The sequence below is a fragment of the Haliotis cracherodii genome, unplaced genomic scaffold (assembly GCF_022045235.1).
Source record: "Haliotis cracherodii isolate W230 unplaced genomic scaffold, xgHalCrac1.p SCAF_18, whole genome shotgun sequence".
NCBI lineage: Eukaryota > Metazoa > Mollusca > Gastropoda > Lepetellida > Haliotidae > Haliotis > Haliotis cracherodii.
Window position 1 is genome coordinate 27225013 of NW_027266273.1, and position 27894 is coordinate 27252906.

Sequence of the window (27894 nt, forward strand, 5' to 3'; positions counted from 1 at the left end):
TAAACATTTGGAAACAGGGTTGCTCCTTGTATCATCTATTTAATACCATTCATATACTTTCTCTGTTGTGCAAGTTGTGCGGGTGATATGTCTACCATAGGGCAGTATGTGTTTACCCTTTTCGCGAACACCTGGTGTCACTACCAATTTTCAGTGGTCCATTCATATCATTTTTGCCTTTTTCGCCAAATGGAATCTGTTTCGGAGGATGGTCAACATCAACATTCTGGCGTTGACGACTTATATTCATGGAATCTTTAATATGTTCAAAAGTAATTGTGATTGTTGGTTCGAATCCCGGTTCACCCCGATTATGTTCCTAGGTTTGTCAGCACCACGCTCTTGCTCGTGGGTTTCACCGAAGTGGTAAACGTCTAAGACCTGCATCACTTCGGGCTTTCTTCCCACATTAAGCTGACACGCCGTGATATGACTGGAATACTCTTAAAAGCGGCGTTAATCCCAACTCATTCACTCACATACTGGCCCATGCCTAACTGACCATACATCTATCAACATTCCTTTTCCAAACTTCGTAAAAGCATTTCTATACGAAACTTTCTTATATCTTTTTAACTTTGCAAAACTCTACTGCATTATTTGCCATGATTTCAAGAGCAGTTAATCACGGCAAGCTGCAGCAGTTTATCTGGAAACTCTGTTCGACGAGATGTTGGGAGGTTCAGACTAATACACAGCGGGGACAGTATTTGTCTAGGTACGTTTCGCTCAATCGAAACCAATTGATCATGTGAAGCAACAGTTATGTCTTTTAAGGACCACGGTAGACACGCGATCCAGCGCTGGCCATCCCGACAATAAATCAAGATATGACAGTCTCGGCTATTTCGTCGATGTCCAGGCCGAGAACGAAGCGCAGGCAGTAATTGAGCCTCGCTGAACGGATGACTAGGGTTGTTGGCAACGGAACCGGGTGTATAAAGTTGGCCATAAACCTGGTCTATGTGTCTGCGCAGGAGACTCAACCCCTACACTCCACCACGCATTCACAACTCACCAGTGTATTGAGAGCTCTCAGCAGTCGCTCTCATCTCTGTGCTTCTTACGTCCATTAGGACAAGTCGGCAAGTCAACTTTGGACCAGATATAAATGTTTAAAAAAGAAGTCCCCCTTAAGACGCTTTCCCAATCAGCCCATAACTACATTTTGGACAGAATCCAAAACCGTTGTGGCGAAAGCTACTTTCCGAATGATTGGGAGAAACACAAATATTTATCATGATTAAATGTGCGAGATGGAGGTAATATAGCCTGGGTATAAAATATAATGTGGTGGGAACATTCTGTAATTACCCACCTTTCTCACTCACCCCATTGGTCTCCATATAAAAGGGCTGTACTTAAACTCCGGCCTATTCATAACATCTATGAATACTAAACCAGCACGTGGCCATATAGACAGTTAGCAACACACTATTACAAAATGTGCCCATCTACTGCCTCGTAAAACATGGAGCAGTTTTACTGCCTGAGTATTATGGGGATTGATCAATAGCAATAATCGAGCCCAACTGACGCGAATACTTATCTTTATGAATATCGGATCAAATCAATAAGTTTAGACACTCTTTGAAACGTCGTTGGAGACTTGTGTATACATTACATATCAGAACGGAGGATTCCTTCACCGCGGGAAGGGCGTATCATGGGCTTATAAAGTAACAGCGTCTCAATCTGATGTGGAAATGAGTCAGTCGACGGAATAAAGCAATGAACTCAATGTTCAGTGTGTTGTGAAGTGGAATTTCAGAAATAGAAATCTAAAGACTTGAAAGCTTCAGCTATTTCGTTATGGTGAAGTTGGCTTCATTAAATTCCACTCATTTCATTTGTGCAGTCCTGTGATGACTGTTTAGCTTGATTATGATGTAGTTTGTGTATAATTATTGGTCTTTAAAACATTCTGTCTGCTTTTGATAAAAGGATCGTTTCGTTCCCATTTGTAGGCAATTACGTACATAAAGGTATTGATTTTCGATTTCATCGTTGAATGATACGTTTACAGTTACCGCCAAGTTTAAGAACATTACTGTTTTATTGGTTAGCACTAATGTTGTCGAGAACCCTTTAAATACATCAGTTTACACTGTCTGTAAATGCTTCCAAATTTTAAGAGTGCGGAAGATCGTTGGTTCGATCCCCGGCCGTGCCATACCAAATGGCGTTAAAAGATGGTACTTGTTGATACCCTGCCTGACACTCCCCATGAATGGCACTAAAGATGGACTGTCTTGAACATAAAGTGTAAAACTCACAAAATACTCGATCTTTATATCCACGATTTCCAAATTTCCAAAACACACACAAACGATGGTTTAAACATCTTGAATAGCCTTAATCTGAAACTTTATTTGTGAAAGCCACGGGTAACTCACTCAGAAAGCCTTGGATCAACGTAGGATACATATACAGCCCAACCCTGATTGTATGACAAGCGGGATGACTGTAACTATATCGGCCTGGTTTCGTCCTTCTCAATATTCATAATGTCGTGAATTCAGATGGATTTTATTATGATGGAGTACTTAAAATGTTTCAAGAAAACTATCAATGTTGGAAAGGCTTTAATAACGAGAGAAAGATTGAGAACACTATGATGGCACGCTAGGTGAAAAAAAAACCTCTGTCGTAGAATTGAGACTATACTGCTATAAAAAGCAGACCAAACCTTCGAAACAAAACCGACGATCATCTGATTTTGACTTTTGCCTCAGACAACTGTGCTATTCGTGCCTTCATTGATTCTCAGTGATCCATTCATATGTTTTTCACTGTTGTGTGCCTTTTACGCCCAATGGAATCTGTATCTGATTGTTCCCTGGCGTTGAAGTTTTATGTTCCACAAGTTTAAAAAGTGACACTAAAGAAAAAGTATGAATCTACGTCGAACAGTCAAGTTACGTTGAGATATGATTGTAAACAATATGGATTCACATGCCCAGATATTCCACATGTTCCATTGCTTTGTCTTGAATTCAACCTCTTGATAACTGGTGTACATGTGTTAGTACTGGCAAATGTGCTTCCGCAGAACACAGACAGGTTTGCTCTGGACTTACAGAAACGTCCCGTGAAGAACACGGTAACAGGTATTATATGGGTAGCACACCGGTAGTGAATAGACGAGCAGTGGCACTGCAACAACTGACAATAACACGACGGGATCTATAGGTGGCCTTGCTAGAGAACCATACCTTTATTGTTTTCCCACTCCCTTCATTTCTCTCCCTGTAATGTGCCCTTTGATGTGTAATGGAGCGACTGTGTGACATTTGTAATGTACATATATGACGACATCGTCGTTGGATGTTTATGATACTTTAAAGTTGCGTATATGTACTTTAGGTGTAGGTTGGCCAACGAATCTTGTCCAAGTATTCCCCGACTATATCACTGATCTATCAGCTATATACACGTTGTTGGAATATACATGATTAGTAATTTTAAAATATATAGGACTTTGTTTGGCCTTTCTCCCACTTCTAGCAGCGCGAAACTCCCCACTCATTCCAACACACGTATATCTAGCTTTATTGACAGCAAATGTTTTCTGATTATTAATTAACCAGATCCCAAAACACTATATGTAGAGAAAATTATCGTTCACATCTTTAGAAGTTTTTCCGATTTCTTTGGCGCCACCTCGAGCAAGCATGAAGTGGATGTCATACTAACGGCTTCAGGTGGCATTTAGAAGTTGGTATAGAGAACAAGGGAGATACTTCTATGGATATACAACTTACAACGAATGAGACGTTTCTGTGTCGACACTAACACCAAGTACTTGCTAGCGGTGTGAGTATAAACAGAAACGTTGTATTCATTGTAATGAAGAAGTATATGAACTATCTCCCTTGTCCATGCCGTGCTAGTCATACACCGCACGCATACATTGCACACACATACAAGAGTGTCCAAACACGAAACAGAAGGAGAAATGCAAACCACTTCAGTTGGTACCAGCTGATAATACATGTGCTCGTTGTGTATGCGCTACGTATGAGATACTCAGCCTCATGGAGAGTCCAGTCGACATAGACATCTGCATAAAGGAAGCTGACGATCACGGTGATACACAACACGGACCCAGCTGATACGTTCGTTAGAGTAGTACTAATAGTTTTACACGAACACACAGTCAATTTATTAATGGCCGAGTGAAGCCACTTGGCACCGATGGTCATATCCAATCTCATAATATATACCACTTTCTTCTCATCACAGCAGTTTGTTTGTTTCTTCTCAAAACAATCCACTCTCATGAAGGTCACGGTAGACGGGATTTCAAGGAAAAATCCGTACACGGGGCAAAAATGTTCACTGAACTAATGAATTAACCGTAACACTGAAAGGATGATATGGGCAAAAACTTTCAATCACATAAGTATTATGTTCATTCCATTCTATTAGAATATTGGAATCATGCCGTAACACAAAGGAAATGGAAGCGAAACGTAGGTCACGTGACGACCGAGGGCAAATCAATTACTTGTACATTAAAAGAACATCAAGTAATCCTTCAAGGCACTGGATTAATCAACATCAATGTACAAGACCACACACGGTAATCTTAATGTGGCCACATATATATGGCTGTCATCATTAAAACATTTGTCTAACCTTTCCTTTGGTGCGGCTGACTGGTAATGGTACATAATAAGACCTTTAGGAGGTATATAAAATGTACAGAGTTGTCAAGTAAATTACTTTATTCATTTGAAAAAATATATGTCAGAAGAAGAGGTGGGTATGTGATTGTACTTGATTTACTGCAGCAACTCTAACGAATCAGGCCCGCCTATCGCTCGCTTTGGGACGGGAGTGGAGCTAAGCCTATTGAAATCATTGTTGTATTCATAGATTGAAATAGTTTATCAGCAATTCATATCTTGCTCGGTTTCATTTCAACATCTCCTAATGAGATCTCTCGAGTTCTCGTGAGTTCTCTCCCGAAACTGCGGCTGCGCAGGGCAGGCAAAGGGAGAATCGGTACGTGATGCTTTTATGGTGTACTTCTTAACACTTGGCGGAATAATTCATAACTTCTTTGTATATAAATGGCGAATAAAAGAAATAACTATTCGAATGGATCCTCCGGACTAGATGTAGCTTCGGAATAATAGAAGGATGAAACCGGGCCAGTTCAGGCAGTGTCCATTAAAGTGACAAGACCCTGCCCATAATTATAAGAAATCTCTGGTGGAAGCAGAGTCGGTTGTACGAGTCCGACTCTATCATAAACATGTGTTTATGATTCAATATCAAATACCGATGACATCCGGAAATGGGCGAAGTGTAAAGTTACGGAAACCGTTGGAGGATTTGTAATCCTGTGAATATTAGAAGACATGCTCACATTGCTGACAGGAGCCCTTTTCTTATTTCACGTTCGAGTTCAGGACACCTGGTATGAACTTAATACTTACTACTTAAATAGTTCTAAATGAGTGAAAGGCCAGGGAGTGCTCGTATCCCATCTCGTCCACGGCTACACCAGCCGATTTGCATTCCTCCCCCTTCCCATTATCGAGCTTCTCAGTGTCTTTATCTGTACGTCAATAGATATACCAGACCCCGATGTCTCCCAAACATACACGATCCTAAAAAGTAGGCTAAGACCGCGAGTGAAAAAATACACAGAACCGACAATCTCCTCCCTTGTTTCTTATCAGGAAAAAAACCCTTTCACATAAACGTTGATCGAAAAGATTATATAAAACAGCTTGTCCAGTTCACTGACAATGCATATATGGTGAAACGTGTTTCGAGTCTAGACCCGAGTAAATTCTTGCCCAGTTGTGTTGTACAGATATTTGCATGGATAACAGAATGATCAATTGTGACGTACATGATCTTACCTCGTAAAAAACGTCGACCTTTTACTTGGCAACTGTCCTTTGATGTGCTTTCATTCCCGACAATATTGAGAATACACCTTTCTATTACGAAAGCAGATAACTGTTCAAAGGTACAAAACGATTACTGGATCCAAATACCCTGACAAAGCTAGCCTATAAACAGGCTAGACTTTAAACTGGGGGCGGAAGTCTGGATAACTCATTCAAGAGAAGGCGTGATCTACAAACCTTGCATGTCATTTTTTTCAGTTTTGGTTTGATGAATCCGATATAAGTTTTTACGTTGTTGATTATGCAGAACTTTCCAAGTCCGTGAGCTCGCGGGGCGGATCCATCGAGGAAGCGAGACTCAGTTTTCTTGTTGTTTGTCTCAGGAAAATCACTCGGGACATGTACAACCGTGGATCAGGGCCGGTGAAGAACTGCCGTTTATGTTGCGGAGCTGACACGCGCCTTCCTGGGGTGTTCTCGTGACTTGAACACTTTTATTGAAATTTTCAGATATAAGATGGTAAAATGATGACGAAACAGATTTTCTTAATTTCTTATGCCGAGGAACACAAACTGCGATTCAACAGTTTCACGAAAGTAAGCGCGTTGGAAGATGCGATTCCATTCAGATCAAGATAGGTGATGAAAGCTCTGCATGTCAAATGAGATTAGACTTTCAACAAATGAGTTGCCAGACACCCCGCGGGAATGCATTTTCATTTTGTGATTTGAGAACACCTAAATATTCATTTTTTTTTCGTTTCGTACGATTTCATTATTAATTAAATTACAATGATAAAAGTTGACATATTTATATAGATGGCATACACGTGGTCCTCTTAAACTAGGAAATCAAACACTAATAAAATTTGTAAAAATCTTTGCAAATACCCCCAAATAGAACCAAGTGGAAAATACCTCGAAATGAAGTTCCAAAGTTCGCTATATACGAACTTCGTTATTTTCAAAATATCCCTGGGCTAGAATTGTTCCCCAGCAAGCCATGCATGTCACATGGGCAACCACATGGATCGGATTGTCAGCCTGGTCAGGCTTGGTTGATCGCATGTCATCGTATCCCACACTTTGTTTTCTCCAGATTCAATTATTTACAGGCCGCCGTCGTGTAGTTGGAATATTGCTGAGTGCGGCGTTGAACAAAAACATATACTAGTAAACAAACCGTCGCGATAAGCCTGGGTGGTTAAAACGAACGTAATCATACCTGGCCGTTCGCTTCACCTAACTTGGTTATATTGATACGTAACTGAGTCTAGTTTAAAATATTAATTTGCAAACATTCAATCTGCTTCCGGCAGATATAAAGGTCTGAGTTTCATAATTTCCTCAGCCCAATGTGTTGCCGTCCTTCCCAGCAGCCCAGCTTAACGCTAATCTGTATGAATGTAACACTACACGCAGTTGGCTAACAAAGTCAAGATAAGGTAGGAAACGGATCAAACGTCTGATTATATGAAACTAATCTGTCCCCCGGATATAATGTCGTATCCTGCTCGTAGATGAGGAGGACCGTCTGATATTTTATGTCAAACCTAGACAAAAGTCATTCTAGCTTAGACAAGTAATTCATAACAGCCATAGGCAGTTCATCTATTAAGACACATATCAAGGGAGCATCGTTTTTGAACATTACCTCAGAGCGCGGTAGAAATCAGAAAGCCTTCAAGTTGCTAGTTCAGTCTGGGGTCTCGTATCGCCACGATAACATATTTTGTGTTATTTTAACTTTCACGAAGCCCCATGGTTCCGAGTTGTGAGAAACGTGTATGAAGATGCGCAAGCGTTCTGATGTGTAACTAATATAGTCAACGTGATTCAGAGGGTGGTGACCCGAGCTCCTTCTCAAGCCCACTATTGTGAAAGAGGTTCCACATACCCCTGGCTATACCCAATGGTGTATGAATCGTTTAGTTGCAAGTCCCCATGACGGGAGATGCTGAGATTGTATGGTTCCCTTTAGATGTAACACCTATCTTGCCTTCCCCAGGCACGTGTGGATTTCCCTCCACACAGCATAGTTTAATGCTCGCTATCATGTCGGGGGAATTCATTTCTAAACTGAGCGCTTAGTATTACCATATCTTTTCGTTATCAAGACATTTATAATCTGCAAGATCGCACTCGACATTTCATATACGTGTACACATTTGACGTAAATATGAGTCACTTTCAAAAAATTAATTGCCCGCAAAATGTGTTTGGAATAATGTAACCCTATTTTAGACGATGTATGATTTGGGCGTCAGCGCACGTTGTATACACAGATGTGATGCTATCAATCAATAATGAGAAAGAATGTATGCCGAAAGTGAAAAATGTTATACGTAAAGTCGCCGAAGCGTTCATTATTGCAGAGATTTGTTTGCTGGTATTGACATCCTTGTTCATTAATGAAATCACACTGCTAGAAATAGGAGATACGGCGTGAAATGAAATCGGACTGATCATTGAAGCGAAATGCTCCTATCCACGTTTTCATTAATACAGCCTTTATGTGGATTTCGTCGCCAGCAAACTGCCATGATACCAGCGTGACGTCAGATGGGTCAGAGGCGCCATTTGTAAAGGAAGTGACTCTAACGCCTCGTTTTGACCTTGTTAGCCTCGATTCCACTTTAACCTCGGTCTGAGTGACTGCCGGCAACTATATCCACTTGATGGGGATTTGTTCGTGTAAATGTCACGCAAGGCGGCTTTAAGAGCGAGAAACAGTGTATCTATTTGTAAGGTTAAGCGACGAGTGTAAATATTGACAGACGATAAAAGATATGGTAAATAAACAATCTGACAGCCATTGACAGCAGGTGAAGAAGCCAGCGGAGGAACAATGGAGCGTTGTGGCTACCACCAGTGTGTGAAGTCAGCTGCCATTTCAGGCTCTGCCATCCGAATATAAGCAGTCTCGTCTGGCTCCTAAAATAGCCATCAAAGGGCCTATAAGTTAATCGCATCATTATATGTATGTCCTTTTAAAACGAGGAGTACGGAAGTTTATATTACCATATAGCAAAACCATTTGCGTATGTCTGGACGGAATGCGACGATGACAACACTAATACAACGCAGTCGAGAAAGTACGTATCGCAGTATTCAATAATTACTTACCTAAAATTGTTTTTATGTAATCTTATGGATTTTCATTTCTTATTTATTTACCGACCCTGATTGTTTTATTGCAGGTAAAGTCTCTATTGACCAATATTTATCGGAAGAGAAGATGATATTTGAGAACAATGGTGCAATGGTTGCCAATAACAATCTGGGTGACTATGCTTGTCGTAAGAGGCAACGAACAGGATTGGATGTGGATTATATAGGTGATATACTCTTCCCAATGGAGTCAAACTGTGAATTGGATTATAAAGTGTACTATCGACCACTGGTCCATCGGGGATGGGTTTTAGTCTAGTGACTAAAACGTTTGCTAGTCACGCCGAAGGCCCACGTTTGAGTCCGCACAAGGATACAAAGGCCATTTCGTGTATCTCCGTGGTGGTAGTGGTGTACTATTGCTCACAGCGGCATAAAATAATACTCACTCACATGGCTTCCGTTTCAGTACAATCAGCTAAACTACTGCTATAGCATCCCCCGTTATAAAACCCGAGTAACTTATTAACTCGTACACTCATTCACCAGGCAAGGAGTCCTGATGCAACACATGGTAACAGTGTCATGTTAATGCACAAATAAGTATTCACCTTAAAACACCACGTTATTTTACAACACGAAATTTGACACTGCTCTTACAAAGTTCGTTTGAAACGTAGCTCTCTTGAAATTAGCTTAAAGACCAGCCTATGGTGTATATGTGAAGACAGACGGATGTAGACCAGGTTTGTATGTGTTTAATTACACGATTACCCGAGGGTCAAAGGAACTCTGTCATGCTATGTTTCACATTCAAGAACATGCCAGACCAGCTACGATCCTTCAAGCCAGTTAACATGTTCATTACCTTTATCAACTGCTTTGAAATTGACCATGCCTTGAACTGTGATTATAAACCTACCCTCAAAGAATGTTCCAGGCAGATTATATTTAACCTTCTTCAAAAACCGTTTAGTCAGTAACCTTGTTAGAGCACTCTAAGGTGCATCTGGAGGTTAGTGTAAGTGGTCTGATATTGTGTGTTTGATGTTTGTGTGTGCGTTAGTTTAGGATGGTTAAATATAATACTCGATGTCATGTCGACTGGAAGATATGTCGGTAGTGATCATTTGAATTTTGACTCATTTTCATATATAACAAATGTTTTATTTTGGATTATACTCTCTTTGTAAAGTACAGATTCCTGTACTTTTGGGTTGAGTCCTATCCGAGTCCTATCCGAGAAAGTGTCGTTTCGAATCCCGGATAGGACTCAACCCCAAGAATCTGTACTTAACGACGATAGTGCAATCACAAATATAGCATTTGCTACATTTGACTTTTGTCTAAATAACTTTAATATTTCTTTATCAGATGGTATGTCATACAATGGCTGCATACATTCTTAGGCATTATTGCTGAACATTGTTGAAATTGTATCACATTGTTTGTTGAGATTCAATAGAAGTTCATATCATCGTCTTTCGACAATTGTTAGTTGTCATGAATGTAGTACTGTCTAATGTAAGCAGTGGTGTGGAAGTTACTATATTTAAATGCTTTTGGAGTCAAGAGACTATAAACTAATCTAGCATGGTCTGGAATTGTCTAGAACAGCTGTAGACTAATACAGAATGGAAAGTCATTTTCTACAAGATATATACGTGGGCGAACGCGAGCCTTTGTCATCTCACATTTCATCTCATATTACATCAAGACCAGCTTGTGCGTGAAGGTCATTGTTTTCACCCTGAATATCAAGCCGAGGAAGCTTGACTACTGTTATAAATACTGCTATTGCAATTAAACTACCACTGAATTTTGTACAGCCACTCTATTGTGCACTGCCATTGTAATTGCTGTGCAATAATTTGTATTAATTTGAACACCTAGTTCATTTTATAATACAATTGTTAACTGTGTACAATTTATCTTTTGCTGGTTGATTTCAACTGAATCCTGTTGCGTATAGATTTATGGATTAACTAAGTGTGTCAATTTGAACGTCGGCACGTAACACGATGATGCAATAATTCTAAATCAATAAGTTTACATCTAACATAATTAATAAATGTGTAAAGCAGAGGCCATGGTACGATTTCGCTCATATTCCGGCTATGCGTTTATGACTCATTATTAAATAGTGTTGATACTAGGTGTTCGCGAAACGGTGAGCGTATCCTGTCGCACCAGTGGTATCCGTCACAAACACTTGCAAGGGCAAATTAATTATTATTATTCTCCTGAAAAAACACGGAAGGCCTAGCCAAATTGTGGAATTAAATCGGCCGTATTTTTTTACACCGATCGGTTTAGTATATCTGAAATGTCCTATATATGGTACTTTTTGGAAGCTTTACTGAGGTTTTGTGTGTGGTAGCCCTGATCAAACATCTTTTCCTAGATGTCATATGACGTTCTTTAAAGTCTTCGTAGAATTAGCATGTTCAATTGTACCTCAAAAGTTGTGAATTGTAGACATCAAAGGCTGGAGCTGCTGGAATATTCCTCGACATAAAGGGAAATCTTTATGTATAGATCTAAATATGTAAAAGATGACTGGATTCTTGTATTTCTAGTTCGGGTGGGTACACCAGAGGAAGGGAATCAACAATTCGACCATTATTAAACGATATCAGATCCTCGATTAACCTGAAGCATATGTTAAACTTTCTGCCCAAGTTCCCTGAAACCCATGATTGTGTGTTCGAATCCCGGTTCGCCCCGATTATGTTTCTAGGTTTGTCAGCATCCTACCCGTGCTCGTGGGTTTCCCTAAAGTGGTAAACGTCTAAGACCTGTATCCCTTCGGAAATTACTCCCACATTAAGCTGACACGCCGTGATATTACATAAATAATGTTACAAGCGCCACAATGGAATGTTGTAGAGTTCAGTAGAATTATCAGTGAAACATCGAGTTCTATCATCAACGAACTTTTACAACTGACATTCACGACACGATGAGTCAATATCTTGTCTAATTCACATACTGATGTACATCGCACCCAAAGGCTGGCTTCTTCGCTCAGACGCGTGCGTTTGAGATTTTCTACAATACATTGTTAATTGTTAATTCAATCAGGCGTGCACAACGGCCGAACAACATCCCACGACATAGTTCAGTTAAACAGGTCTGTCTTAATCCATTAATGTGATTAGTACTAATGCCACCTCCGTGATGGCGAGGCTAATGAATCAGGACATACCTGGCCCAGGTACGGGAAGGTCAAGACGCTCCTATCAAGGAACAGTGTAAGTACATCAACGTTATATCAATTTTCTCGTGTCCAATTTTCTACATGTTTTCATTAAGTTCTTTCGTACGCGTGTCATTGATATGTTTAATCTGAAATGACATTCAAATATTAACGAAAATTCAAAATATCGTCAGTTCAAGTCAATGCTTGAACCAGAATCTTATTCATCAAACTTACGGTACAGGAATCTTCGTAACATCATTATTATTCGTTTTAGACTTGGCCTGAATGATCTAAAATTTAACACAGGAAGATTTTCATCTGTTGAGAGCTCCCTAAAGTTATGCCCATTCTGTGACATTGTTGTCGAAGATGAATACCATTTTATGTTTAATTGCCCTATATACGAAAATCTAAGAAACAAGTACTTACCGCAGTGGTCTTTATCTCATTTTAATGCTAACAGATTGTCTTCATTACTGTCTTGCAAGGATCTAATAACACAACATCAACTGGCTTTGTACATACATCAGGCGTTTTTGTTACGAAGTGAATTGTTACCTTGACCTTAGTATGGTTATGTTATGTAACTCCGTTGTATATGGACCTGAGGCCTTTCATACAATAAAGAATTGAATTTAATTGCATGTTTTCACTCGTGGTTATATTAATAAGTGAATCGTTTTCTTACGTACATATTTTCATATCCTACATATGTTTTCCATATTTTAGTTCCAATCAACAGTGCAATATGAATTTCCCTCGGGATCATAAACTCTTATCTTATCTTACGCCAAAACATAAAATATTGTCAGCTGAACGGCATAAATTAGTAGTACCACCAATCACATATCTTTGATACTATTCGTTGAAACTAGAATGCAAGTGAATATTTTATAAGAAAGTGAGTGACACAGCCAGCCCACCTGCTCATGAACACCCGGCCCTGCAGTGTGTATGTGGGTTTGGAACAGACACGCACCGATGATAGAAGGAACGTATTTATCTTCAACGCTATCGGTATACAGAATCACATAAATGCATCCAGACGGTGATTAACAAATACATAGAGGGTTTTATATACGCATCTGTTTACGACGTGAGAGCTGAGTTTTTTCCCGCGTGATGGGAAGGACAATCTAACATGTGTAACCAGAACAGAAAACTTATGATGTGGATATATTTATTTATCAGCGATAATGTTGGCAAAACGTACAAGCCGATCACGAGAGGGCCATCATATCTGTTCCGTTCTGAAAGGGGTTTGACGTCGGGGCGACGGAGCTTAGCTGTTATCAAGCCTATTTAGAGTCATGATTGATGTTCACTGTGATGATATTAAAATGTCCTGCTGTATGGAGGACATGTACAAGAGCTCGGATTCTTATGGTTCTCTTGGCATCAAATGGTTATGCATTGTACCATTGTCACCTTCTGGGTAGAGCGTCGTATGACCCGATCTGTTGATCGAGGTATTTTCCATTACTGTTCGCACAACGTTCATATAGCTAAAGCAGCTCTATACTAACACCAATGTGACTCATATCTATAATGTTCCTATAGGAAGCCAGTTTAATTTGTTAACTGCTTGACGCGCTGGTCCGGCATGTTGAGTTGACTGATTGCATGACGTCACCATGACCTGCTGCGCGGGGCTTCATCGTATCGACCTCTGACTTGTGTGATGCAGATTATTTACAGGTCGCCTTGATATATCTGGGTTACTGCGTACTACATAGTAAAACCAAAATACCTAAACAGTCTACCGCAATGGTTCCCTTTATGAGAAAACGGTACGTGTTATATTCGAAGGGCAGTTGTTTCAGACCTCAACGTCAGAACCTGGTTGTATTGTCTGGGCATTGGAACAATGTCAAATAAATGGTATATGTGCCTATAATAAGCAACTAAAGATGAAGCAAGACAAGAATAAATTCACTTTTAGTATACTCCTTATATCGCTTGAAACTGTCGTTTTGATTTAATTGTTAAGTTAAGTTACATAATACATTCCTACGGAGGAGGTGAAGTGTCATGGGGTTTATTGTCGCGTTCAAGATTATTGCGCTTATATTACGACGTGCATGCACGTGTGTGTATGGCTGCTTGTACTAGTCCGGATTTATGCCGGATTTATAATGCTGGCCCGCTGAGATACCTGCATGCATACCCTACTCAGGCACAGTTACCAGTCCTTGTTAGTCCTTTTTATGCCGTTATCAATAAGTACCATCATTCAATGTCTTTTGGTATGACTCAGGGGGATAATCGAACCACCGACCCCCCATCTCTGATCAGACTCTCTATCCACTGCAGCGATACACTCCGGTGGATATGTCGGGGCAGATGGGGTCCCCGGAGGATGGGTATCGGTTGGTGAGGCTCTGTGACATGGCTCTGTGCGTGTCACCGTGCCACGACGCATTTAGTCACAGGTTTGGGTAGTCCAGATTCGATTACTTATATGCACTCGCCCACCTTTTGTCACTCACTCGCACACCTTTTGTCACTCACTCGCCCACCTTCACTCACTCACTCGCCCACCTTTACACACTCACTTGTCCACCTTTACTCACGAACTCGCCCACCTTTACTCACGAACTCGCCCACCTTTACTCACTCACTTGTGCACCTTTACTCACGAACTCGCCCACCTTTACTCACTCACGTCCATACCTCAAACGAACCATGATACGCCTATCTTTGGCAATGCAAATGGAATATTATTGCTGATTATAATCATACAAATTATATGCAAGAGTAGGATAATGTTTAGCCTTAATGACATAATCTGATAATATGTAGACTAGCGTTACCGAGCCCTGATTAACCAACCACTCCCAACAGATATTTATTTCAATTTACCGATGGTCGATTTCGCTGTTTAGGTCGCTGAGTAAATCTCCCAACTTCCCTTTATACGTGGCTTAGTGTACACATGAGCTCAAAGAGTCAGTCATTCAATAAACAGCGAGGAGTTGGTTCCTGGTGGAGTCAGGTAAACCTTCACAGACCTCTGTACTCTACGAAGCACCTTCTCCCCTCAACCTACACTTGGCCGATAACTCCATCCCTGCGAGGCTAATGCGATCTGTCATAGTCTAGTGGTTCTCCTCATCTGATGAATATCATTTAATTGCGACTAATTACGAGTTTAAAGGTTGGTGGGAGTTCAGGAGAAGGTAATGCAGGTATAAATTAATCGATGAATACTCGTCGAGCCCTCCGCAGAAACACTCACATTAGAACCGGTAATCGTCTTGCCCAAGACGAGGAGGAATATAAAACGTTACTTTGTTGTATAAACATCACAGTTCAATAACGCAGAATTCTTGGATATAAGCCGTCGAAACTTTAGGCGTATTGATATTGATCAAAAGAAAATGAAAGCGACAAATCAAAGAAACACACTCATGAATCACTGTTCCTTTGTAATGACACGGTTTCGTTCAAGTGATGTTTAGTTAAAAAAAATGGCACTGTTACATTGACTCACTGTTTCGTTAAAGTGATGTGTAGTTACAAAAGCAACCCTCTTATAATCACTACACTGTTTCGTTAAAGTAATGTTTAGTTACAAACATGACACTGTTACATTGACTACACAATTTCGTTGGCATGATGTTTGTTTAAAAAAATGACTGTAACATTCACTACACTGTTTCGTTAAAGTGATGTTTAGTCACAAAAGTGACACTCTTATATTCACTACACTGTTTCGTTAAAGTGATGATTAGTTACAAACATGACACTGTTACATTCTCTACACCGTTTAGTTATGTTCAGATGCAATGATAACGCTGTTTCATTACAGTGATAGCATTGCAAATGCATTATGATGAAACAGTTTCGTTTCAACGTGACACTGTTTCGTTACAGTGATGGCACCCGTAATCTTTACGGATGCATGGTGTAAACAGAAGACCACAGCACTTTCAACCTGAGGCTGATGACGGGTGAGTTTGTCCCCATTCAGGACGAGGTACACCTACATAGAAGGTTATCTTCTACTCCGCCAAACCACACAACCTCATTAAGCACGAACCATATTTAATGAATATCAAAAAGCCGAACTTATTCTAACCTCATTGCAACAACAGTTTACGGTATCTAAATGAAGCAATGAAACAATGCCGACTCATGAAACAAACATTCTATCATCGTACAAGTATTTCTGTGCTTATTCAACCTGGAGGTGTGTCGGGTCGAAGAAGATGCGCTGAGACAGGTGTCTGAGAGTTATTCCCCTTGAAGCCGCGTGCCACCAGGCGGGGTTCACCTGTTACTGTCTGTCATACAAGGAGATTATTTAGTGGAGGTGGTGGCACACATCCAAATGTCTTCCTTCTTGAATCATACACGGTCTAGTTACATGAGTTCTGGATGCAGAACTGAAAAAAAACTGATTTCAGGGAAAGAGACTATTAAATCGAGGAAAATCGATACTGGTTTCGTGTACTGTTGTCAGTGATAACATCAGGACAATGAAACAAGCGCCGATTGTCAATCTATTCGAGGCAAGTTCGGAAAATGGCAAAATCACTATCACCAAGGGTCAAAAATTAAAATATTTCTCCTCCTTTTCTACAAGCATGATTTTCAATTGTCGATTCGTGAACAAATATTAACTGGATCCTGGTTACAACATCCGAGGGTAAAGCACATGTGACTCAATGATCTATTTAGATTGAATGTCACTTTAACAACATCGTTCTTAGCGCCAGAAGTTGGCCGCTAATCATAATATTCCGTACAAACAGGAACGATCTAGCGTTATTATCATTCGCAAACTGTTTCAGTGCTCAGCGTCTTTTCGTTTCCACAGAGACGTATTCATCATTTTTTAAATGTATTGCGTGTAAAAAGATGCACAAACAGACTCTTAAAATTCGATGCAATTAACCTTGCTCGCGACTGATTGCAGACAGCCCTCTTACGGTGGGATTGGGCTGAATTAGCAGTTAAAGTAACAAAATAAGGGATTATGACGTAAGGAAGTGGAAGAGCAAAGAAATCAAGGCTGACGGAGGACGGCAAGGACCAATGGAGGACAGAAAGAATGACAAAAGAAAGAAGTAAGGGAAGCAATAAAGGACAATGGAAGGACGACATGAAATATTAAAAGAAGGGAAAGAGACAGGAAAGAATAAAGGATGAGGAAGGAAGGTGAAGTGAAAGGAGTTAAGACGAATTGATGAAGGGTGAAATGAAGGATAATCAAGGAAGAAAGATCAAGCTGAGATAAGAGAAGCATGCTAATGACGGAAGGAAGGTGAAGAGCACAAGAGAAATGAAGGATACGGAAGGAAGGTGAAGAGCAAGGGAAGAAATGAAGGCTAAGGAAGGAAAGTGAAAAGCAAGAGTAAAAATGAAGGATAAGGAAGGTTAAGAGCAAGAGAAGGCATGAAGGAAGGAAGGTGAAGAGAAGGAGAAGAAATGAAGAAAGGAAGGTGAAAAGAAAGAGGAAAATGAAGGATAAGGAAGGAAGGTTAAGAGCAAGAGATGACAAGAAGGAAGGGAGGTGAAGAGATATAGAAAACATGAAGGTTAAGGAAGGAAGGTGAAAAGAAAGAGGAAAATGAAGAATAAGGAAGGAAGGTGACGAGCAAGAGGAAAATGAAGGATACGGAAGGAAGGCCAAGAGCAAGAGAAGACATGAACGAGAAGGAAGGAAGGTGAAAAGAAAGAGATAAATGAAGGATAAGGAAGGAAGGCGAAAAGCAAGAGAAGAAATGACGAGTAAGGAAGGAAGGTGAAAAGGAAGTGCAGAAATGACGGACAGGGAAGGAAGGAAGGTTAACAGCAAGAAAGGAAATGAAGAAAAAAGGAAGGAAGGTTAACAGCAAGAAAAAAAATGAAGAATAAGGAAGGACGGTGAAGATCAAGAGAAGAAATACAGGATAAGGACGTAAGGTTAAGAGGAAGAGAAGAAATGAAAGATAAGGAAGGAAGGTTAAGATCAAGAAAGGAAGGAAGATAAGGAAGGAAGGTGAAGATCAAGAGATTAAATGAAGGATAAGGAAGGAAGGTGAAGATCAAGAGAGATAATGAAGGACTAGGAAGGAAGGTGAAGAGCAAGAGAAGAAATACAGGATAAGGAAGGTGAAATGCAAGAGAGGAAATAAAGGATAAGGAAGGAAGATTAAGATCAAGAGAAGAAATGAAGGATAAGGAAGGAAGGTGAAGAGCAAGAGAAGAAATGAAGGATAAGGAAAGAGGTTAAGAGCAAGAGAAGAATACAGGATAAGGAAGGTAGGAAGGTGAAGAGCAAGAAAAGAAATGAAGGTTTAACGCCGCTTTTAGCATTATTCCAGCAATATCACGGCGGGGGATACCAGAAATGGGCTTCACACATTGTTCCCATGTCGGGAATCGAACCAGGTCTTCGGCGTGACGAGCGAACGCTTGAACCACTAGGCTACCCGACCACCCCCGTTAAGGAAGGAACGTGAAGAACAAGAGAGGAAATGAAGGATAAGGAAGTAAGGTAGGAAGGTGAAGAGCCAGAGATAAAATGAAGGATAAAGGAGGAAGGAAGGTAGGAAGCAAGAGAAGTAACGAAGGATGAGGAAGAGAACATGGCGAGAAGATAAATACAGATATGAAGGATAATGGAGGGAGGGAAGTGACGAGACGACAAAAGGACGACGACAGATAGACGAAGGGTCCGGGGCACATTTCGAGGCTAAACACTTTACAGCAATGTCTACAGTGACTTATAGTACGGAGTAAAAAAAACGGCACGGCTCAAAAAGCTCTGATGTGATATATATATGTCCATAGGATTGTCACGTCAGGATAAACAAACGATCCTGCTATACCTGCAGACAACTGATGAAGTAGATCCATTGTTATAATAAATTTACCATAAGGTTAGGCGTATGACCAGGGTAGAATTTTAATCAAGGCAGACCTCTGGTAATGGTGGACGTATGGTATAGGTAGTCTCGTGATCGGGTTAGGTCAAGGGTACGGTAGGAATAATATCTGGCCATTGACGATGTACACACCACCTGTACGAGCCTTCATATCTACAAGACGAGAATCTAAATAAATATGGGCGTATACTCACAAAACAGTGGAAAACAAACTTTCAAAAATCCCAAGCTTAAGTGAATTGGACAAGTGTTATAGATACACAATGTTACTGTCGCAGTGACTGGCAGGGGGATTGAAACCACTTGAGCCTATTTCACGTGTATGTCTGTGTGATGTGTGGGTGGGGGTGGCTGGGAGGTTTTGTGGGGTTGGGGGATGGGGGAAAGTGGTAGAGCAGAGACGGGGTGGTCCAAACCTGGTGCTGGGCGAAGACGTTAAACACTTTGGTGATTAAACACAAACACAGTGAGCTACGAACAAACAGTTTGTCATAATGTTTGTGTTTCAGGGCATTCTAACTGTGTGTAACATGTATCTACCAGTGCATGGTCATGTCCTGGATCTCGGCATCAAGGTGAATAATCTTCGCATCCTAAATGTATGCAATTAAGTATTACCGTGTGCTGTTCAGGGAACCGATAACATTTCAACAATAAAAAACGAAAAACATGGACGTCTTACTTTAGATGACCCGGTATGTCTCTAACGGGGTTTCTGCATTGGTTTAGGCTAGACACGTGACGAGATACAAAGCCAAAGATAGACTAAACTCTCCATATCCATTCCATGTCAATGCTTCTCCAGTTTCAGATGTCCATATATGCTCACGAAGAAGGCGTGGCGATGCAAATGCAGCATACTGATGCCCGTGGAATATACACCAAAGAAGTATACCTTGGAGTATAGGCTTTAGAAATACACTATGGTCTCTAAGGGGTACAGGGGCCATCAAAAGTCTCAACAGATGCAGCCTTGCACGACTGTGTCACCACGACCTGCACTCACTCACTCACTCACTCACTCACTCACTCACTCACTCACGCGGAAAGACAGCACTCGAAAAGACAACCTCCGTGGTCTATTGGATAGAGTGTGTGTCCGTAGAGCGGAAAGTCGGTGCTTCGATTCTTGTCATACCAAAATAGTTAATAGATGGTACTTGTTGTGTAAATCCCCTCGCTTTATGCAATAAGTGCAATAATCTTGAACGCGACGTTAAACCCCATTTTACCACACCCTCCTTCATATCATAAACGCAAGATCTGGTAGCATCAGCTTGATCGTGGTTTCAATATGAGACAAGGATGAAGTAACTTTCTACTGAATCAATACTGTGAGATGATACACAAGGAACAACATGAATCGACGATGCTGGCATTCCATGCTACACCCAAACACAGGGGGTATTTGTGTTGGACGGAAGGCAAAGCAACGCCCCGAGGGGCCATGCTGCGGACTCGGGCAGGGCAGGGGGTTGTTAAGGAAAACAAGCTTCTGACACAAATATTCCAACATTCTAAACCGACACAAATAATCAAACACATTGCTTGGAGGATCCTCGGAGTAGGTTATCAGTCGCATTGTTACATTTGCTCGCATAATCGTCGGACATTGTTTGGGTTTTTTTGTCTGGTAAAATGAACCACGTGCTAACGTGACGGATCATAGGTCTGAAATAGATGATAGTCGTGCTGGTTGCCTGAATGCTACCTCTTTATCATCCAGGGCATCAAACGTTTCATGTTTTTCAAGTGACTAGGGTTCGGCATCAACGAAATATCAAGAATCGATTTGACAGCTGCCGACGGTGTCCTTAGGGTCATGCATATTCAGCGCTTAATTTACATTTTAAGATTTTGTCCTGTTCCATTTATAACTGTTAAATTATGTTGTGACGTAATTTAATAACACTTTACATCCGATAAGAGTTAATGAGGCTTTTTATTATATCGTCACTAATTATCAATGAAAGCTGAGCGTCACTGGATGACTGGAAACATGGCTAGTTTATTACGAATATAAAACACGCGTCGGTTTCATGTTCATCGTGGAGTCAAAAGACCGAAAGACTACTCAAGAAGAGATCTTCCGTGATTGAGAATAACCCAATACAACATCACAAGATGCAAGTGTGTTGGTCGCAGTGTAAATGTCAAATGCTAAAAGCTCTTAACGAGATGTATATGTTCCAGAATAAAAAGAAGCTAGACTTTTTACTTTCGGAGAGAATTATCAGCATTACCTCGCCTTTCCAGAGATCAATTCCAGTGCTGATGTTGCAATAACAGCCAGTACTGCACAAACCATAGGTAAACGTCATGACATTGATACAACTCACAGTAGTCTAGAGTAGGTGCCGGGAGTGCCAACTGTCCGTTTATAATAATATTTTCAAACTAAATGTATGATAATAATTTTGAAAAGGAGCACTATTTGTCGCCGGGGTCCAATGGGGTCTTAGGCGCAAGCATTTCGCAGCGCAGAGTTGCTTCCCTTAATCCTATCTCCTGCGTTTGAACCGCAGATTTACCCTGATTTGACGCCCATGCACATGGTTAACACGTATCAGTTTACTCTGGTACCCCTCAATTAAATTATCATGCCATGGTATAAATGTTTGCCTCCAACGCACTCACTCATTCCAAGAGATCGCCGCCGTGGTCTAGGAGATAGAACCCGTGCCCTGAGAGCTGAAGGGTGATGGTTTTATCCCCGGTCGTGTCATACCAAGAGAAGATTTTACTTGTTATCCTGCCTGGAGCTCGACATAATGGTCTAAACCAAGAATAGTTGGACAGTATACTGTGTTTGAGTGAAGTTATCATTTGAAACTGAGGTATGGTGTCTCAGAGGGCTAAAGAAGTGGTGTCTAAAGAAGGCATGAGTGCGGACTTGTACAAGCACACACGTGCAAACACACGCGTTTTTATACAATGCGATAACCTTGAATACGACATTCAATCCCATTTCACCTCACCCCATTCAATGAATTGTCGTTCCTGCGTATTCAACATCCTTTCAATCAAGATAGTCCCGATTTGTCGTTTCTACTGGGGTAGAGATCTATAATTTGCCTGAGCATCGAACCTCTACATTTCTCGACTGAATGTGGAGTTTCAAACTTAAAATGTAATTGTTTAGACTTAGTGATATTTAAAATGTTGTTAAAACGTCTCCCTTCCATCTAAACACCTGTACCACTTACGACAAGTAATCTGCCCCTATGTAGTCCGAATATGATGTAAAGGCACTTACATATATCAACAGTTATTACGACATATGATACCCTATTTCACCATATTATTTATAACAGACACATGCATTATTGTTAGTTTAATGTTAATATGAACGTGTCTCCCTGTAAAGTATCTTTTTTTATTTTTTTTGTTTGTTGTTTAATGCCGCACTTAGCAATATATTCCAGCTATATGACGGCGTTCTGTAAATAATCGTGTCTGGGACAGACAATCCAGTGATTGATAGCATGAGAATTGATCCACGCACTCGGATTCGATGACGTGCATCAACCACGTCAGCGAGCCTGACCACCCGATCCTTTTAGTCGCCTTCATACTCTCTATTTGTGCTTTCCGGATTCAGTTTCCTGGTGTATTTATGACAGACAAAGGTAGAGTACGTATCATTATAATGAAGCATTCTGGCCGAGATGCCACAACTCACCATGCAGAAGATGTGATGTGGCTCGTGCACCTTATCATCGTTCGCCAGGAAGGAGAAGCGTTTCCCCTTTCACTCAAAGGAATCAAACCTAGGTATTCGGCGTGATGAGCGAACGCTTTAACCACTAGGCTCCCCGACCGCCCCTTCACTCAAGGGATTCAAACCTAGGTATTCTGCGTGATGAGCGAACGCTTTAACCACTAGGCTCCCCGACCGCCCCTTCACTCAAGGGATTCAAACCTAGGTATTCTGCGTGATGAGCGAACGCTTTAACCACTAGGCTACCCGACCGCCCCTTCACCCAAGGGAATCAAACGTAGGTATTCGGCGTGGAAAACACACGATGTTAACCATCGTTCCACTCATCACACCACAAAGAACCCGATGTATCGAACTTGACCTCATAACACGATAACATATTCAAAGTGGTCACCCTTGACAGTTGAATGGATGCATATTGATCAGTGCACATTAACACAATGAAGAACGCACCCTGTGTCATGAATTCATTAGCACAGTTACAACGCTTCATGTATGGCACTAGGGTCCCTTTGGACCAAAGATTTATAACGCACAGGGCAGGGTGGTGTCAGTCAGCTGGGCGTGGTACACACGTCTTCATCTGACCGAACTGCCCGTAAATCCCATTTCACTCACTCATGCGTCAGAGGGTATTCCAGCATCATGTACATATTACTTCAGTACAATTAGATGCATGTTGACCGTTTGACCATCTACATGACAATATCATGGTATAGTATGTGTCTTATTCTGTCTCCAAGGCCCTGGGAAATAATACAAAAAACGTATCCAAATCTAGATTACCTCGTGTCTGGATTTAAGTGGCATTTCAGATGCTGCAGTATCCTTGAATACACAGGTGACAAAGATTTCAACTTGTGTGTGCCTTGTTGTTAAAGTTTCTCTCAGGCTTCATCCCTCGACATCATTTGTCACCTTGTTCATTGTTTATCTGTTTATATGTACTAGTATATGTACAAGGAACCATGTCCTTCCAGTTGCTCATCACTTGCTTGATACATGTACTAGCATATGTACCGAAAGTTTGTACGAAAGAATAAAGACGTTAAAATTCCTGTTGATTTTCTGGGAAGGGCCTGGTATTTTGTATGGAAAATGGATATACTTTCAGCTACAGTTGTAAAACCAGAATTGTTTTTAAAAACTAACATTATGAGGCTGAACATGTTGTTTAAACCTCGCAGCAATTTATTTTTTGTGGCAGAAAATGTCTTGATTTTTCAAGATGCTGAAGCAGAATTATTGTTTTCAAGCATGTTCTAGGAGAATCGTTTTATTTATTAAACATAGACCATCAAATGGTCGGTCCCCTCATCTTCATTGTATTGCATAAGCTATGCAATATGACGTGAACTACAACCATATTACCCAAAGTATAAACGTCTGAACGCCTCTTAAGAAATGTCGAATGAGTTTCCTGAACGTTTGGCTCCTATTCATAAGACTTCACTATCGCTTGATGAGACACAAAGCTATTGTAAACATCACCATGATCATTAATGGCGCTCTTTACCCAACAAACTATTTTGCTTCTCCGCTTTATCCATTTCTGATGTTTGCGTCAGATCGTAATTGCAAATATATCTCGTTTCATATCTCCAGATCCCTCCGCACGTGGGCACACATTGTGCATATAAGACCTCAGTCTGCACACGTAACAACCACTGCCAATATCGCTATCTGCTCTTCATGGTGGATCCGTGTAATGGGCTTAATGCAGATCGCACATACTGAATCCTGATCGAATGCCGTTGGTATATTGGTTTACAAGTCGTATGATCATCGTGTGTCATGCATCAAACACATAACACCATGCTGATATGTGAACTGTATAGAATGTACAGATACAAATTTCAGGAGGTACACGTTGTTAGATAATTATACAGATGCATTTGTGGCACTGCTGAGGTAACGACGCCATTACATTTTTAATGTACTCTGATGAAGTTGAAGCGTCCGGGCTGGGGATATGTGTACCAGGATGTGTGTACCAGGATGTGTGTACCAGAATGTGTGTACCAGGATGTGTGTACCAGAATGTGTGTACCAGAATGTGTGTACCAGGATGTGTGTACCAGGATGTGTGTACCAGAATGTGTGTACCAGAATGTGTGTACCAGGATGTGTGTACCAGAATGTGTGTACCAGGATGTGTGTACCAGAATGTGTGTACCAGGATGTGTGTACCAGGATGTGTGTACCAGAATGTGTGTACCAGGATGTGTGTACCAGAATGTGTGTACCAGGATGTGTGTACCAGGATGTGTGTACCAGAATGTGTGTACCAGGATGTGTATACCAGGATGTGTGTACCAGAATGTGTGTACCAGGATGTGTGTACCAGGATGTGTGTACCAGAATGTGAGTGTGCGAATGTGTGTACCAGAATGTGTGTACCAGGATGTGAGTTCGCGAATGTGTGTACCAGGATGTGAATGCGCGAATGTGTGTACCAGAATGTGTGTACCGGAATGTGAGTGCGCGAATGTGTGTACCAGAATGTGTGTACCAGAATGTGAGTGTGCGAATGTGTGTATAAGAATGTGTGTACCAGAATGTGTGTACCAGAATGTGAGTGCGCGAATATGTGTACCAGAATGTGTGATCCAGAATGTGTGTACCAGAATGTGAGTGCGCGAATGTGTGATCCAGAATGTGTGTACCAGGATGTGTGTACCAGAATGTGAGTGCGCGAATGTGTGTACCAGAATGTGTGTACCAGAATGTGAGTGCGCGAATGTGTGTATCAGAATGTGTGTACCAGAATGTGAGTGCGCGAATGTGTGTACCAGAATGTGTGTACCAAAATCCAGGTCCCCATTTAATAACACTATATGGCACAGTGGACAGGGTTCACCATTATCACGGATTATTTGCTTTAAAATATAAAATTATCTATTTCAAAATATGTATGGGTCGGGTCACCATAGAGCGCTCCCATGGAAGGCTGGTGAAACAAAACAAATACTTGACCGTGAGGGTTCTGGTCACAGACTATGACGCTCGTTGATGTCATTCATTGTTTGATTAATCAAATAACTGGTTACAGACAAATAAGTCTATACATACATATTTAAGAGAAGAGCGAACTGACACAAGGCACTACACCTGAAAGTAACAAGTCTGTAAGTGAAAGCGATCATTCTGTCTGCGTCTTTGAACAGGTGTGATATCATCCAAGCGGGAATTTCACAAAATCAATACTTAATCTTATCTGAAAGTAAAGATAAGTGCCTACAGCTTAAATTGAAGCCCTGTATTCATTTGTCTGCACAAGTATATTGTGTCTGTCTACAAGAATATACCAAGTAAAAAATGTCATATTATTTCAAACTACATATTTAATCAAGATGAAGCAACGAATAACTTTTCGCCGCAGATACATCGTGGTTGCTGGTCGGTATATAATATATCAACAGAACGCACTAATCAGTACAGATGATGATGAAACCCCGACTGTGGTACTTGACCGGGTAATAATCTTTGGAATCTAATCGGAGATTGAAATGGATATCTGTGTTTTCCATTTAGGATGTTTATAGCTGTATCAAATATTCTATAGATTAACATCTCACTTCCATCTTCGGCATGGCGTAGCTTTGCCCACATTGGTTGAAAACAAATTCTGAGCAAAGTAATTGTTATCCCACTAGTGGTTAACAGTTGGTTCTGTCACAGAGTGCTCTCCCTTGTTTTGTTTCCAGTATTCCCAACCGGTGAGTGGAATGCGGGCGCACACTCAATAACAGGCGCGCTGGTAATGGCGCAAGTGTCGGCAAGCACATGCTTCCATATAATATAAATATCGTAGAGTTCTTAAAACACTTTTTTCTCCAAACATACGCCATCATTGCTGAGTGTGTACGCTGCTGACGTGTTATGGCTCGTCTTCCATCATTTGTTGAGAGACAGAAGTGCCGGCACTAAAGTTATCTTGATAACGTAAGCAGACAACTCCTTCTATAAACCAATACCGGCAGATAGAGCATGTATACATGAGGTCTCAGATTCACGAGATTCAGGCGGTTGCGTGATCTAGCAACTGGGGGATTCATGGTGGCCAACACAATCACTGGAAGCAACTTGTTCTGTCGGATGTCGATACCACTGTCAAACGTGCCACCATATACAATTCTTGTTGCTTCTGCATATATGTCTGATGTAACAATGTTCCTATATATGTGCATGTGTCATATGTAACATCAAGTGGCTACAACTACGACTGCAACAGCCAGTAACTACTACGACTATAACACAACCGGTGACTACAACTACGACAACACCAGCCATTACTACAACTACGACTACAACAACCGGTAACTACAACTACACCACTATCAGAGACTACAACTACGACTATTACAAGAGTGGACTGGCTATTCAATATTCACGGGGAGAGGGGTGGATATTTTGGTTTGAAAAAAAATTATTAATTGAATCAGCGCTATTATTTTTTCTCGGAAACAATTTTGAATAAATTATGGCTCAGACCTTCCAGTATGTTACGTCTTTTTTTGTAAAACCTAAGGTCAAATTTATATTTTTTCTTAAACATTATATGTAATACATTGTACCTATGTCGCATTTTCTGGAAAAACCGTCAGATACTAATCAACTAATGCATCTTTATACACGTATCACCATCATGGTGTTCTTACAACCACTTAGCTGTAACTTATACGTCCATATATTATGCCACTTTGTGAAATCAAATGGTGCTAAGAGAGTGTCACTTAACGGAGTGTTGCCACGCTTTGAGATTTGGAGATTCCTATGTTTATGGATCGTAACTGATGACCTATATTTTAACCGTGGTTTTATGAACTGGTGGCCTACTGAGGTACCAATTATCGTGCGGTCGGAATGATAGTTCCCGGGACGCTATAGACATCAAATATATGACGTCCCATCATATTTAACAACCACAACATATTAGCAATCGGACTGTTTAACGACACAGCTGAGCTAGCTCTTTGGACTCCACCCATTGACCCTACCTACTCAACAAGACCCGAGTTTCTCAGGCCACCTCGGTCAGCTCCCGACTATATGGCCCACGACGCCCGAGGACTATTTTGAATAAGAGGTGCGCGCCTTGTGAAAATACCTCAG

At 40.9% G+C, this 27894-nt stretch overlaps 1 protein-coding gene across 2 annotated transcripts in view; it reads right to left on the bottom strand.

Moving 5' to 3' along the window:
* The window catches only part of LOC139465949 (muscarinic acetylcholine receptor gar-2-like), a 236575-nt gene that overhangs the window by 80684 nt on the left and 127997 nt on the right, over positions 1-27894 (bottom strand). The window contains exon 1 of one of the 2 annotated variants that reach the window (XM_071247960.1): positions 5880-5983. The exons of the other annotated variant lie outside the window; for it this stretch is intronic. The gene's annotated coding sequence lies outside the window, so the exon portion shown is untranslated. Of the gene's footprint in view, positions 1-5879; positions 5984-27894 lie in introns of those variants that run through there. 2 annotated transcript variants of the gene reach the window in all.